The sequence below is a fragment of the Pelodiscus sinensis genome, chromosome 12, assembly GCF_052426305.1.
Source record: "Pelodiscus sinensis isolate ZL-2025 chromosome 12, ASM5242630v1, whole genome shotgun sequence".
NCBI classification, from domain to species: Eukaryota; Metazoa; Chordata; order Testudines; family Trionychidae; genus Pelodiscus; species Pelodiscus sinensis.
The window spans coordinates 47,664,107-47,677,918 of NC_143063.1; positions in this window are offsets into that span (position 1 = coordinate 47,664,107).

Consider the following 13,812-nt stretch of genomic DNA (forward strand, 5'->3'; position numbering starts at 1 on the left):
TCTTTGAGGCAAAAAGAACATCCATCCCTCCGCCTTCTTCACCAGACGGCTGCTGCTGCTAACCCCCAAGGGGGCCAACAGAATTGCAGGGCCCCTGGGCTGGGGGGGCAGCTCTGTGCTCCCAGAAGGGGCGGGGCTGGGGCAGCCAGTCCTCCGCACCGCACGGAGCACACCTCAAAGCTGCATGGAGCACGCTGCACGGTAGCATTTGCTACCAGAGACCCCCATCTCCCAGGACAAAATAAGTCAAAGGGCCCCAAGAGAAGACCGTGAAGGCCAACCTGTACATCGCTGATTTCAGTGGAATTGCATGTGTCCCGACGTACCGGCGCTGGCCCCCATCCTGCTGGGCGCAAGAGTCTGTCTCTGGAGGGGTAGGAGGGATGGTGGGGGGTGATGGGACCCTCCCATGATTGCCCCCCCCCCACAAGGGTGAGTCGCCAAGGGCCCGGTTTTCAAAGGCACTGAGGTATTGCTGCAGTCGGCGTTGCAATGCCTAAGGGATTTAGGGGCCCAAACCGTGGACAGGATCGGATCACTTCTGAAAAGTGAGAGGCAGGCTCCTGCATCCGAGGGGCGTTGCAGCGACCATAGAATCATGGAACACCAGAGCTGGAAGGGACCTCGAGGGGGCATCATGTCCCGGCAGGACCGAGCCCCTATGCCACGCCGAAATGCTGAACAAAACTGGACCCAGGCAGGAATGGGGAACTCCCTTCGCTGCAGTGGCAGGTGCCTGCGGGTTATGGTGCGTGCCCAGGTGTGAAACTGACGTGGTAACACTGTGATCGGCAGCACATGGTTCCATTGCAGTGCGTACCTGAGAGAGATCCGCACCCCTAGGCTATGTCTACACTCGCCGCTTCTTGTGGGAGAAATATGCAAATGAGGCTAAGCGTGGAATATCATTGAGCCTCATTTGCATACCTAATAAGCCGCCATTTTTGCAGAAGAGGCTCTTGCACCAGAAGGAGCTGTCTACACTGCCTCTTCTTGAGCGAGAAAAACCCTCTTGCGCAATGCTGTTATTCCTGAAAATAATCGGCGTAATGGCATTGCGCAAGAGGGTTTTTCTTGTGCAAGAAGGGACAGTGTAGACAGCTCTTCCTGGCGCAAGAACCTCTTCTGCAAAAATGGCAGCTCATTAGGTATGCAAATGAGGCTCGGCGATATTTCACGCTTAGCCTCATTTGCCTATTTCTTGTACAAGAAGCCACGAGTGTAGACATAGTCTAGTGACTTCCAGGCAGGGTAGCATTAGCAGCGCGTAAATCGGATCTTTGTTACCTCTTTCTCTGTCCCCTCCCTTTCATAATTCTGATCCCTGTCATGCCCCAGGGACAGACACGCTCTAATGCTAGCACTGGCTTGGGGTCCCTGCCCTGGCTTTGGGGCAAGAGACCGGGAAGTATTTACCAATGGGGAGAGACTCGATTTCCTGCGTTCCCTCGTGCAGACCAAAATGTGTCATTTTTCTTTTTCTCCTCTCTGATCCATGCAACCGGAGCGGCTCCCTTCTTCCCCCCACATTTCAGCACATGGGGCAGAAAACGGTTTGTGCCTATTAAGATGCACCACGGGACCCCAATGGAGCGGGTGAGCCTCCCAGATCAATGTGTGGGGGAAAAGAAACCGCCCCCGCCCCTTTGCCCATCAGTCAGACTCAGCTCCCTAAAGCCCTTGAGTTTGCTGAGACCTCCATTATCGCAGGGCAGCTCCGGCACATTTGACACTGAGAAGATTGCAAGCTGGCACCAGGGTAATTCCAACGAGAAAGGAAAAGCTGGCTGCTCGCGGCAGCCTCAGATTAACTTCGGCTGCATGGCGGATACCTGGGGAGAAGAGAGAATTGTGGCGGGGAAGGCGGGCGAGGGACCATGTCTGGGAATAACTGGGGAGTCAGAATCGGTTCAGATCTGAGCAGGCATCAGAGACGCTGAACCAGCAGCCTCCATAACCAGGGGCAGATCTGCTCTTGTGAATGAGTGGCGTTGCATTGAACCGCGGCTGGGTGAATGGATGTATCTCCATTGACTCCAATATACACAGCTGGGAATCTCCTCCATTGACTACAATGCAGCCTCACGCCCCTTGGGGATCTGCCCCCGCACCCAGCTCCACCGATGCTCCACTGCTTTACACCAGCTGAGCAGCCAGCTCAGGATGTCACATGCTAGGAATAATTTAAAAAAGGTTAGAGAATAAGACAGAATATCTTACTGCTGCTGTATAAATCCATGGCACGCCCACACCTTGAATACTGCACACGGATGTGGTCGTCTCATCTCAAAAAAGGTTTCTCGGCATTGGAAAAGGTTCAGAAAAGGGCAACAAAAATGATTAGAGGTTTGGAATGGCTGCCCTCTGAAGAGAGATGAAAAAACGTGGACTTTTCCACTTAGAAAAGAGGGGACTAAGGGGCGATATGATCAAGGTCTAAAAAATCACGACAGATGTGGAGAAAGTGAATAAGGAAAAGTTATATACTTGTTCCCATAACGTAAGAACTAGGGGGCACCAAATGAAATGAATAGGCAGCAGGTTTAAAACAAACAAACAGACCTTTTTCTTCATGCAGTGCACAGTCAACCTGTGGAACTCCTTGCCAGAGGATGTGGTGAAGGTCAGGATTGGAACAGGGTTCAAAGAAGAGCTGGATAAATCCATGGAGGTTAGATCTATCAATACTTATTAGCCAGGATGGGTAGGGAGGGTGTCCCTTGCCTCTGTTTGTCAGAGGCTGGGAGTGGATGACAGGAGAGGGATCACTCGATTCCCTGTTCTGTTCACTCGCTCTGGCATTGGCCACTGTGGGCAGACAGGACACTGGGCTAGATGGACCTTTGGTCTGACCCAGTCTGGCCGCCCTTATGTTCTTATGCTCTATTGTTTGTGGAGACAGCATGCCAGCACTGAAGGGGGAGGGGCTGTGTCCCCGTAGCTTCGTCATGGCTGATTGCCACGTGCTGAATTTGCATTGAGAGCCTTTCCTGGCCATCCTCTTGCTACGGGTAAGTGGGTGCCACCCGCTCCAGGCCCTGCGGGGACAGGAATTCAAGCTGAGTCCCCCTAAGACTGAGCAAGGCCCTGGTCGGTCTCTGGAGGAGACCCGTACTTCCACGTGGCCTCAGCCCCTCTCGTTCCAAGGCCGCCAGGCAGCCGAGAGAGTCCCTAAATCCCAGTCTCAGAGGGGTGGCTGTGTGAGTCTGTTCTTGCACAAACCCCGAGGAGCCCCAGGACACCCTAGAGACGTGCAGACGGGTGAGAGTACTCCTCAACCCCTCCTCCAGGGGGAGCTGCAGTGCACGGGGCTGGGGACTTGGCGGGAGTCAATGCTGCTCCGTCAGCGCTAACTCACCCTGGGATTTCTCACAGCTCGGTCACTGCAGGGCCTACAAGGCGTGGGGAGGACACGTAGCCAGCGTTTTCAGTGCCCCCAGGCTGGGATCCAGCTGTCTCGCAGGACGTGTGAGCCCCTCGCTGCTTTTCCTTTCTAGAAGACAAACGCAAGCGCACGCCAGCGGGGAAAGGAGCTTACAGTGTCTTACCGGTGCTGCCCTAGCGCAACCCACGCCCCAGCCAGCTTTCAATAGCGCCCTGCCGGCTTTTGCCTCAGCTCAGCTGGAGCTGTGCACCGGGGTGCGCCCGTGTCCTTCCACCTCTAGTGCACGTCGAAAGTTACATTCCTTGCACCAAGGCCTCAGAAAAGCTGCCAGAGACGTTTTCTGCCTGCGCAAATTCTGCCCGGCGAGTCGATTTTGTGCCCCGCTTTTCCGTCCACAGCCCCATTGGGATTTTGATGGGGGCAGGTTGTTGCTGTTCCTAAGCGTTGTGTGAAATATTTGGCGCAGGTGAACGCTCTGGTTCTGTTGGGAGCTGGTTGCTGTTCGTTCACACTGGGCACCCCCCATGTGTGTGATGCTGGGTAGCTATTGTTTGCGCTAAGCCAGGGGTGGAGGACTGTTTTTGGGGTGGGGGCCGCTGACCCACTGGCAAGTGAGAAGCAAAACAGACAACCAGACTCTCACTGGCATGGTCCCCGACTGAGACGGAGAAAGACCCTACCTTCCCCTCGCACACCAGAGCCTCGGGGGGAGGGGAGCAGGCTAGTAGATTTTGTGTGCTCCAGCCCCACGGGGGGGGGGGGAGCCTGGAGTGTCAGTGTGGGCTGCCCCATGCTGGGATGGGAACCCCAGGTCTCATGGGCTGTCTCCAGCCCCCAGGCCTTAGGTTCCCCACCCCTGATCTAAGCTGAAAATGGACAGGCTCTGTTCACGCACCATTGGCCGATATTTGTGCAAAGAGTCCACCAAAAAAAAAAAGTCAAAATAGTTCGCTGAACATTTTGGGTGCCAAATGCTCCCGTAGCTTTTCCTTTCCAGCCGTCCTGGTGCATGGGGCCTTGCTCAGCACAGCCATGTGTTTGCAAACCCAGGACGGAAAGAGCCCCTAAGAGGCACCCACACACGCTGGCCAGGGTTTTGCTGTGCGGATGTTCGTTGGGGGGTTGTTTGTCTCTGTGTGCTCGGCTCCCCTCCCTTGCAAACCCACTGCTTACCCCAGCAGCCCCCCAGAGTGCCCTCAGAACTCAGCTGTCCGGGCTGCTAAGCCGCGCGCCTGACTGTTCTAGCATTGGGCTTTCAAGCTTCTTCATGACGCATTGAATATGACCAGAGGTAACACGGGCCTTTGAACACTACAGGGCCTTTTTTTATAGGAGGCTAAATATACTCAAGCATTAAAAATAGGGCTTCATTCCAATTAGCCAGGGTTAGTCTATCTCCCATGCTCCCGACACACGCTTCATTGATAGCAAATCTGAGCTACTCATCTCCGGTCAATTACAGAGGGCCTAAGTGCAGGGGCGGGGCAGGCAGGGACGCTGATTCAAGAATGGCAGCTGGCTGGTAAGTCTCCTAGCCAGATCCTGCCTCTGGCACCCCAGCCCCTCCCTTCCCCGACCCTCTGCCCCTCATTCCTGCCCCCTACTCCACATACCCAAATCTTCTGCCCCCATCCTGTACCCATATCCCCACCCCAATCCTCTGCCCCAGATCACAGTCCCCTCCACCCGCCCTAACTCACAGCTCAAATCCCTACACCCCCTCCTGTGCACCAATTCCCTGCCCTAGGTCACAATCCAACCCCCTGCACCCCAGTCCAGTGCCCCAGGTCACAACTGCCTCCTTCACCCAAACTCCCTCCCTTACCCCGAGCTCCCTTCTGCACCCAGCCTCCATCCCAGACCCCGCCCCTCCTCCATTAATACCATGGCAAAGTGCAGCCCTCGTCCACTTTCCAAATTCTTGGAGTGCCCCCCCCCCAAAAAAAATGATTGCCTACCCCGCTCTAACCTCATGGCTACAGCAATACTGCCACCATCGCAATACCGACTGTCTCCCCTTCGGTCGTCCCTCTTGGGCTTATTGCTGGAGATCTCTGCTCAAGGATCCAGGCTCAGGGACTCCTTCCGTCAGTGGACAGCAAAATACCCCTGCCCCTCACTCAGCTGCACACACATAGATTGTAAGGCCGGAAGGGACCACCGTGATCATCCAGGCTGCCCTCTTGCAGAGCACAGGCCGGAGCACCGCCCCAAAATCAATCCCGGGGAAGATCTTTTAGAAAAAAACATGCCAGCTTGATTGCGACACTGTCCGTGCTGGAGACACACCCGCCCCCGCGGCCCTTGGGCAATTGGTCCAATGGCTCGCTGCCCGTGTACTCATAGGGGGACACGTCTCGCCCCCTTGTTGTGAAGGCAGCTTCATTTCACGTACAGGGAGATGTCACGGGGGTCGCCCCTGCAGAAGAGATGTGGCTCTGCAAGGATTGCAAGAAAGGGGACCAGCTGAGCAGCAGAATATGAGAAAGAGCCAGATTTGGCCTTTGGAGAGCACTGTAGTTAGAAGCAAAGAGACAATCTTCCATAGGACAGAAATACCCACAAATCCCTTCAGGAATCGACGTGCAGAATCCTAGAACTGGAAGGGACCTCGAAAGGTCATCAAGTCCAGTCTCCTGCCCTCACGGCAGGACCCAGCACTGTCTGCATCATCCCTGCCCGGTGTCTGTCCAACCTGCTCTTCCATATCTCCAGAGATGGGGATTCCACAACCTCCCTGGGCAAATTATTCCAGTGTTTAACCGCCCTGACAGGCAGGAAGTTTTTCCTAATGTCCAACCTAAACCTCCCTGGCTGCAGTTTAAGCCCATTGCTGCTTGTCCTGTCCTCAGGGGCCAAGGAGAACAATGTTCTTCTCTCCTTCCTGTGACACCCTTTTAGATACTTGAAAACTGCTCTCATGTCCTCTCTGAGTCTTCCCTTTTCCAAACTAAACAAGCCGAGTTCCTTCAGTCTCCCCGCAGAGCTCATGTTCTCTAGACCTTGCATCATTTGTGTTGCTCTTCTCTGGACCCTCTCCAATTTCTCCACATCTTTCTTTTAATGTGGTGCTTGGTCCTGCCGCGAGGGCAGGGGTCTGGACTCTACCTCTCTAGGTCCCTTCCAGTTCTAGTGTTCTATAAGTCTATGAAATTAGGATGAACCCCTTTTAAAAGCTAGTGAACTACAGGTCAAGGGCTGGCTGGGGATTGTCCAGCCTGTAAGCACAAACCAAAGCCCTGGAGGAAGGAATCTCACAGACGAGTCAAAAGTAGCCTGGCCAGAAGGTGGCAGCATGTTCTGCATCCTTCTTTGGAAGTGGAGCTTTTTGGCTCTTGGGAATTGAGGGGAGGGGGGGCCGTAAAAAGGAAAGGGGTGAGGAACTGAGTTGTCACCTCTTACTTAGCATGTTCAGAGCATGCCCCTGCACAGCCAGCAAGGGTCCCAACACACAGTCTGCAGCGTCGGGGCGGATGGGCCGAACACCGCCTGTTCAGCAAGATGGTTCTGCCAGAGGGAGGCCTCTGTGTTTTATGGCCCCGCGGGGTCCAGCCCAAATCGGCCGTCTAAAACCCCACCCAGGCCCCACTGCCCCACCCAGGCTGTCTAAAACCCCACCCAGGCCCCGCTGCCCCACCCAGGCCGTCTAAAACCCCACCCAGGCACTCTCTGCTTGGCAGCCCCCCTGCGCCCCACTGACCAGGCCTGAAAGGCCCCTTCCGCGGGCTGTTCCAGTTACATTCCTCCGCCGACTCATTCTCTCACACTCCCTCTGAGCCGCTAATAACATGAATTGGCACTAACACAAGTGTACACAGCTCCGTAAAAAGATGTCACCCCGCGCACAATGGGCACCGCGGCAGCCGGCGTATTATCTCGGCACTGCAGGCATGTAATTCACTCCCCTGGAAAACAGTCTATTTATTCTGTTACATTAGAACAATCGCTCTGCAAACATGACTTGAGCAGGCGGGAGGCGGGGGGGGAGTTCGCAGGGACACACACACCCGGTGGGGGGGAGTTCGCGGGCACACACACACACACACACACACACGGCAGATGGCCTGGCCGTCAGAGCCCATCAGCTGCGGTTAATGTCCCTAGTCAAAGCTCGGCATCAGCGTTGGCTCCCCGATAAGGTCACAGGCAGGCTCAGGCCGCCCACTGTGCAGACCGGCACTGCGATGAGGCTGCCTATGCATTAGGCACCTGGCGTACGAGAGGTTTGGGAACGTGCAGAGAGGGAGGGCGTCTGTGTCCATCATGCTGAACCCCAACAGCTGGGCTTTGGCCCTGGTAAGATGCACTTGTCTAATGCGGCTGCAGAGGCCTTGGCTCTATGGGAGGCCAAAAGGGAGCAGGACTGTACAATTAAGGGTTAAAACCCATTTTGTTATGGCAGGGTGTGTATCCCCCCATGGTGCCCCCTCCCCGCTTTGTATCGCGGGGCTGCTCTGGGGAGAACCAGGTTACCAGCTCTGGTTTGATTGTGGGGCTGCTTGAATTCCCTCCCTCTGGCTTTTTGTTACCGTAGGGTCACCCCCAAGCGCTGGGCAGTGCACGCTGGCTCACAATTCCACGGGCCGGGCGCCATGTTGTGCTTTGTGTTTGTAGGGCTGTCTGTGACCGTGGAGCTCTGTGGCCTGTTTTATTATTCATAGAATCACAGAGCACTAGAACTGGAAGGGACCTCAAAAGTCATCGAGTCCAGTCCCCCGCCTTCATGACGGGGCCCAGCACCATCTAGACCATGGGTTCCCAAACTGGGAGGTGTGCCCCCTTGGGGGGGACATGAAGAAATTCCAGGGGGGGTGTGAGGTGACCCAGCCCCCCGTCAATTCCTCCTGCCCCCCCCCCCCCCAAGTTTGCTGTTATTTTTGTTTTTCGTCCCCGGTCAGTTCCTTTTTTTTTTTCCTCAACAAGTTTTGCTGCTGTTTGGGGAGGGGGGGCATGAGGGTTTCTCAAAAATCAAAAAGGGGGCGTGATGCCAAAAAGTTTGGGAACCACGGCTCTAGATCGTCCCTGATCGATGTCTGTCTAACCTGCACGGAAAGATCTCCAGGGATGGAGATTCCACAACCCCCCCAGGCAATTTATTCCAGTGTTGAACCACCCTGGCAGGCAGGAAGTTTTTCCCAATGTCCAACCTCAACCTCCCTTGCTGCAGTTTAAGCCCCTTGCTTCATTTCTTCTTGTTATTGTAGGGTTGTGCATCCAGCCGCTACCATTGATTTAAAATGAAGACCAAGCCCACAACAGGCCGTAATAAGGAAGTGGTTATTTTTGGGCAGAGTGTGGATTTTGGAAATGACCAATAGGGACAATGTTTAACCCCTCCACCGCCATTTAATATCCACACATAGGCAAGAAGGCAGTCACGCCCGATCCTGCAAACTTTACTGCCATGAGTGAACGCAGGAAAATCAATGGGTCTTCTCCAAGAAGTAAAGTTATACATGTGCTCCTGTCTTTGCAGGATCAGGGCCAAATGTACAGCAACCTGTATGATGGAAACCCAGTCTTACAGTCCCCTTTGACCATCAGCTGCTCCTGCTTTCACTCAGGCTAATAAAGTAGGTCCAAACTGGCACAGTCCAAACATCAGACATTCCTTGTACCCAGTTATCTCTGCGTTTCTATCCTGGAGCTTGCACTTTGTATCTGATTAGCTTCAACCTTGTCCTCATCCGTGGTTAAGGTCGCTTGTGTTTTTCTCAGGTTGTTGTGACTGAACCCAAATAGTTCCAAATGTGCAGCATTTTGTGTCTACGTGAAAAGGAAAATATTGATAAGTGAGGCACTTTTTGCATTCACTTTGCACTGGTGCAAGTGAAGTTACCCTGCATTGGCAGCAGGGGGTGTGCTGCCTTTCCCGTCTTGTCCGGAGCTTTTGGGAAGGTCGGCTTTTCCCCAACTGATAACGGTAGCTCCGTGTCTCTCACACACATGCTGCTGTGTGGCCACAACCCTCTGCCGCTGCAGGGGCTTTATTTTTGCTGTTCTCAAATAAGCAATTTCTCTCGGCGTCTAGCAAGGAAGGTGCAAGGAGGAGAGGTGTTCAGTAAATAATATTATGGTTCCAAATTTATTTCTGCAATTATCCAAATGCACGTGCAAATCGGCCACTGCCCATTGGGCTGCCTGTCCGCTCCTTCGTGCTCCGAAATTCCGACATCCTCATCTGTAGAGAGATTCTAGCCCTTTCTCATACAAAGCAAAGACGCTAACTCGATTTGCCTAACGAGGCAAGCCCTGATCCTCCTCTTCCTTTCGCCACTGTACCTCCCGCCCTCGCCTTTGACGGAGTTATATCTGATTGATGATGATTTGGAGAGAGGACAGAGCCCTCCCTGCAAAAGGCCTCGCCTTGCAAAGATTTACACACATGCGCAACCCGACACACGTGACTAGTCCCCTGGCTGTGCATCAGGTCTGCAAGACTTGAGCCCACAGGGCCTGTCTGAACTGGCAGGAGATCTATCAGCCCTGTGTATAAGAGCAGGTTGGATAGACGTCTGTCAGGGTTGATGCAGATGGTGCTTGGTCCTGCTGTGAGGGCAGAGGACGGGAGTTGATGACCTCTCGTGGTCCCTTCCAGTTGTAGTCTTCTAGGATTCTACACCCAGCAAGACTAGCCCCCGGACTGAAATGTGCCAAAGAACACAGCCCTATGCGGACAATGCGCTACCCTGGCAGCTGAAGGCGATTGAAATTTGTGACCCATTTGTAGCAGCACTGACAGCGGGCTTTCCACAGCGAGCTCCGCCGCCGCCCCTTGGAACTCGTCCTAATTCCAAACTTAATTTATTTTGACATCCTCACGGTGAGGTTGACCTCTTTACTGGAAGCATGCGGTGCTTCAAACTCATTATTCCACCATTGCCACAGGAAGTTAATTAAAAACCCTTTACAAAAAAAAGAGGCGTGTTGATCAATGTCAGCCGGTCTTGCTGTGCAGAGCATTTGCATGCTGGCCTGGAGACAGCCGTGGCTACAGTTTTTCAACACGTCTCGTTGGCAGAAGCCGATGGGGCCCGGGATCTGTACACCCTTTCATCTTCTGGCAAGATTGGGCACGTAGGTGTACCATGTACCCCCAAGCCAGGAGACAACCCCCCAAGGGTTGAAGAGATGGCTCCTCCAAGGTCTTTGAAACACCTCTCTTGAATAGGCTGAGTGCAAGCAGCAGTGCTGGGGTGTGATGGGGCAAACCAACTCCGCACTGGGGCAAAGGGGGTTAACCTAACTCACCTGGCTGAGGAGATCCCGCCCCCACAGCCCTGCTGGGCATGCTCCAGATGGGGGCCCGGCTATAAAAGCTTGTGGAGCTACTCAGTCTGGGCTGACAGCCGGCGGGGAGAGAGGTACTGCTGGAACCCTTGAAGAGGAACCGCCAATGGACCACGCCACGGAGACCAACTGTCGGGGGGCTGCAGACGAGGCACCCAGTCCAGAGGGGAGAGATGGAGAGCGTTACCCTGAGGAGACTGGTAGGAAGTAGCCTGGGTCGCCTTACCCTTTCCTCACCAACTCCACACACATCTGTGGTTATGGACTCCAGCTGCTAGGCCACGCTGCCCTACGAGAAAGGAGCATTATTATAAACTTTTGCCGCTAGGCTGCACTGCCCTGAGAAAGGGGCATTACGATAGACTTTGGCCACTAGGCTGCACTGTCCTGAGAGAGTTAGACCTTGTGATGGACTCTGGCTGTTGGGCCACACTGTCCTGTGGGAAGGGACGTTATTATAGACTCTGGTTGTTGGGCCATGCTGCCTCGCAGGAGAGGGTCATTATTATAGACTTTGACTGCTAGGCTTCACTGTCCTGAGAGAGGAGGGCACTGTCACAGACTCTGTCCACTAGGCTGCACTGCCCCGAGGGAGACGTGTGTTACCCTTAGGCCACACAGCCCTGCAAGGAAGAGGCCGGCCTAGAGGTTTGCCCGACAGTCAAGGAAGACCATGGGCGGCACAAACGCATGTGGGGCAGACGTGATTTGAGGGGTCATTGAGACCCACTGCCCTCCCCCCTGGGAGGATGGGCAAGATGCCCCATGACATGGGGACAGAGCTTTCAAAGGACAATGGGGTGTACTGGTGCTCATTTGCATGCCCGTTACCCAGAATTCTCTCTAACCCAGCTCACAGCTATTTCTGGGCAGCACTGACTTCTGAGCGCTGGGAACGAGCTACCATCTGGGCTCAGCCTGCAGTTACTTTGCCGTGTGTTTTAAGAGCTTATTAGCCACTTTCCCCCCGGTGCATCCTGTTGCAACACAGCACACCCACAGCAGCCCCGAATGTTTTTCCCCCTGTACAACAGAATCTTATTTTTCCATCTTTTGGTGCATGGTGGGGGGGGGGGGGGGGGGTCGTTGGCACAGACACGCAGCAAGCTGAAAAGGATAGTGACTGGATATGGGGATAATCCGAAAAGGAGAATATCTGAAGTCTTTTATCAAGGGCCAGCCTCAGTCTTCTTTTCTCAGGACTGAACATGCCCCCTTCCCCCTTTGTTTTTTTTTAATTTTCCCTTTGTGACAGCTAAAGCGACCTATTCAAAAAAGTGAGGACAAAGACCTCCCCTGATCAACTGGTTTGATCTTACGTCCTGTTCCCAGCTCTGCCACTGATTCACTGTGTAACTTTGAACACGTCCCTTTGCCTGTCTGTGCCTCAGTTTCCCATGTGTAATATGAAAGCAGGAGTACTCCCTTCCCTCCAATAGCTGTTGTGAAGCTAAAGCACTGTGTCCAATTGCGGGGGCCCCACTACAGAAAAGGATGTGGATGCATTGGAGAGAGTCCAGCAGAGGGCAACCAAAATGATTAGGGGGCTGGAGCACATGACCTGCAAGGAGAGGCTGAGGGATTTGGGCTGGTTTAGTCTGCAGATGAGAAGAGTGAGGGGGGATTTGAGAGCAGCCTTCAAATTCCTGAAGGGGGGTTCCAAAGAGGATGGAGAGAGGCTGTTCTCAGTGGTGGCACATGGCAGAACAAGGAGCAATGGGCTCAAGTTGCAGAAGGAGAGGTCTAGGTGGGATATTAGAAAATACTATTTCCCTAGGAGGGTGGGGAAGCGCTGGGCTGGGTTCCCTAGGGACGGGGTGGAATCTCCATCCCTAGAGGTTTGTAAATCCCAGCTTGACAAAGTCCTGGCTGGGCTGATTGAGTTGGGGTTGGTCCTGCTTTGGGCAGGGGGCTGGACTCGATGCCTCCTGACGTCTCCGCCAGCCCTGGGATTCTATAGATATTGGGGGAGAAGCACAGACAAGTTGACAGTAGCTCTCAGCCCTGCTGCCGCACTCCGTCCAATTTCCTGCAGCCTTGGAAGGTCTCACTGAATTCTGAACAATGGCAGAATTCTGAACAACCGATCCGAGGCAAACACTGGTGCAGTCTGCGACGCAGGGACAGATGGGGCGCACGCGGCTGGCAAAGTCGTCCTTGGCAGTGTCAGAAAGCAGCGCCACCGGAGAGAATTTGGAGCTCCCACAGCACTGCAGTCCTGGAAGCTTTCTGCTTCGAAAGCAAAATGTTAAGAGACACAAAAGAAAAGCGTCAAAAATCGGAGGGATTGAAAGGAGCCTGAACAGTCTAGGAGCCGTGGGCCTATACCAGCCTCCTTCCCTCTGTGGTTGGTTTCAATAACACGGACTTGGGAGCAGAAATTGGCTGGTGGTTTACCTTTGATTTCGCTAAAGTTCTTGTCTCCTTGATGATTAACTGCTCCTGGTCACCCCCAACCTCCCAGTGGTTATGATTGTAACCACGGCGGGAAAAGTTAGCTCCAGAGCAGCAGCATTGATTGGCTGTTCTGTCCCATTCATAACTCCAGGAGCCGGAGGGAAAAGGCCAAGAAGCAAATGAGGACTCTGGTTAGCTACAACGAGGTGACTTCCTCCCTTTTCCCTTTCATCTACTCCGTTGACTCTGGACTAGCCATTGTTCTAGGGCTGCGGGTCTAAGACCCATCTCAATTTACAGTGACCTGTGCTATGAAAACAAGGGGCAAAGCTACATACCGGTGGGTTCCAGGAGATAGCAAGGATGATGTAACCAGAGAAGTAGCAAAAGAGAAAGTATTGGGTGCAACAGAGTCAGAGTGGTGCACAGGGTAGGAGGCCATGATGAGCAAGGGGGGACTTGATAGCAGCCTTCGACTGCCTGGCATGTTCAGGAGCTTCAGGGGGTAGCCGAGTTAGTCTGTTACAGAAAAAAATCAGCAAGCAAATGGTCTGGTAGCACTTTATAGACTAACATGAGCTTTTGTGGGCACAGCCCACTTCTTCAGATGACCGGAGTTATGACTAGAGGATAAGAACACTTGAAATAAATAGGAGAAGGGAAGGGGGAGAGGAAAGATGCATCTGAAGAAGTGGGCTATGCCCACGAAAGCTCATGATACCATCTACATGTTTTGTTAG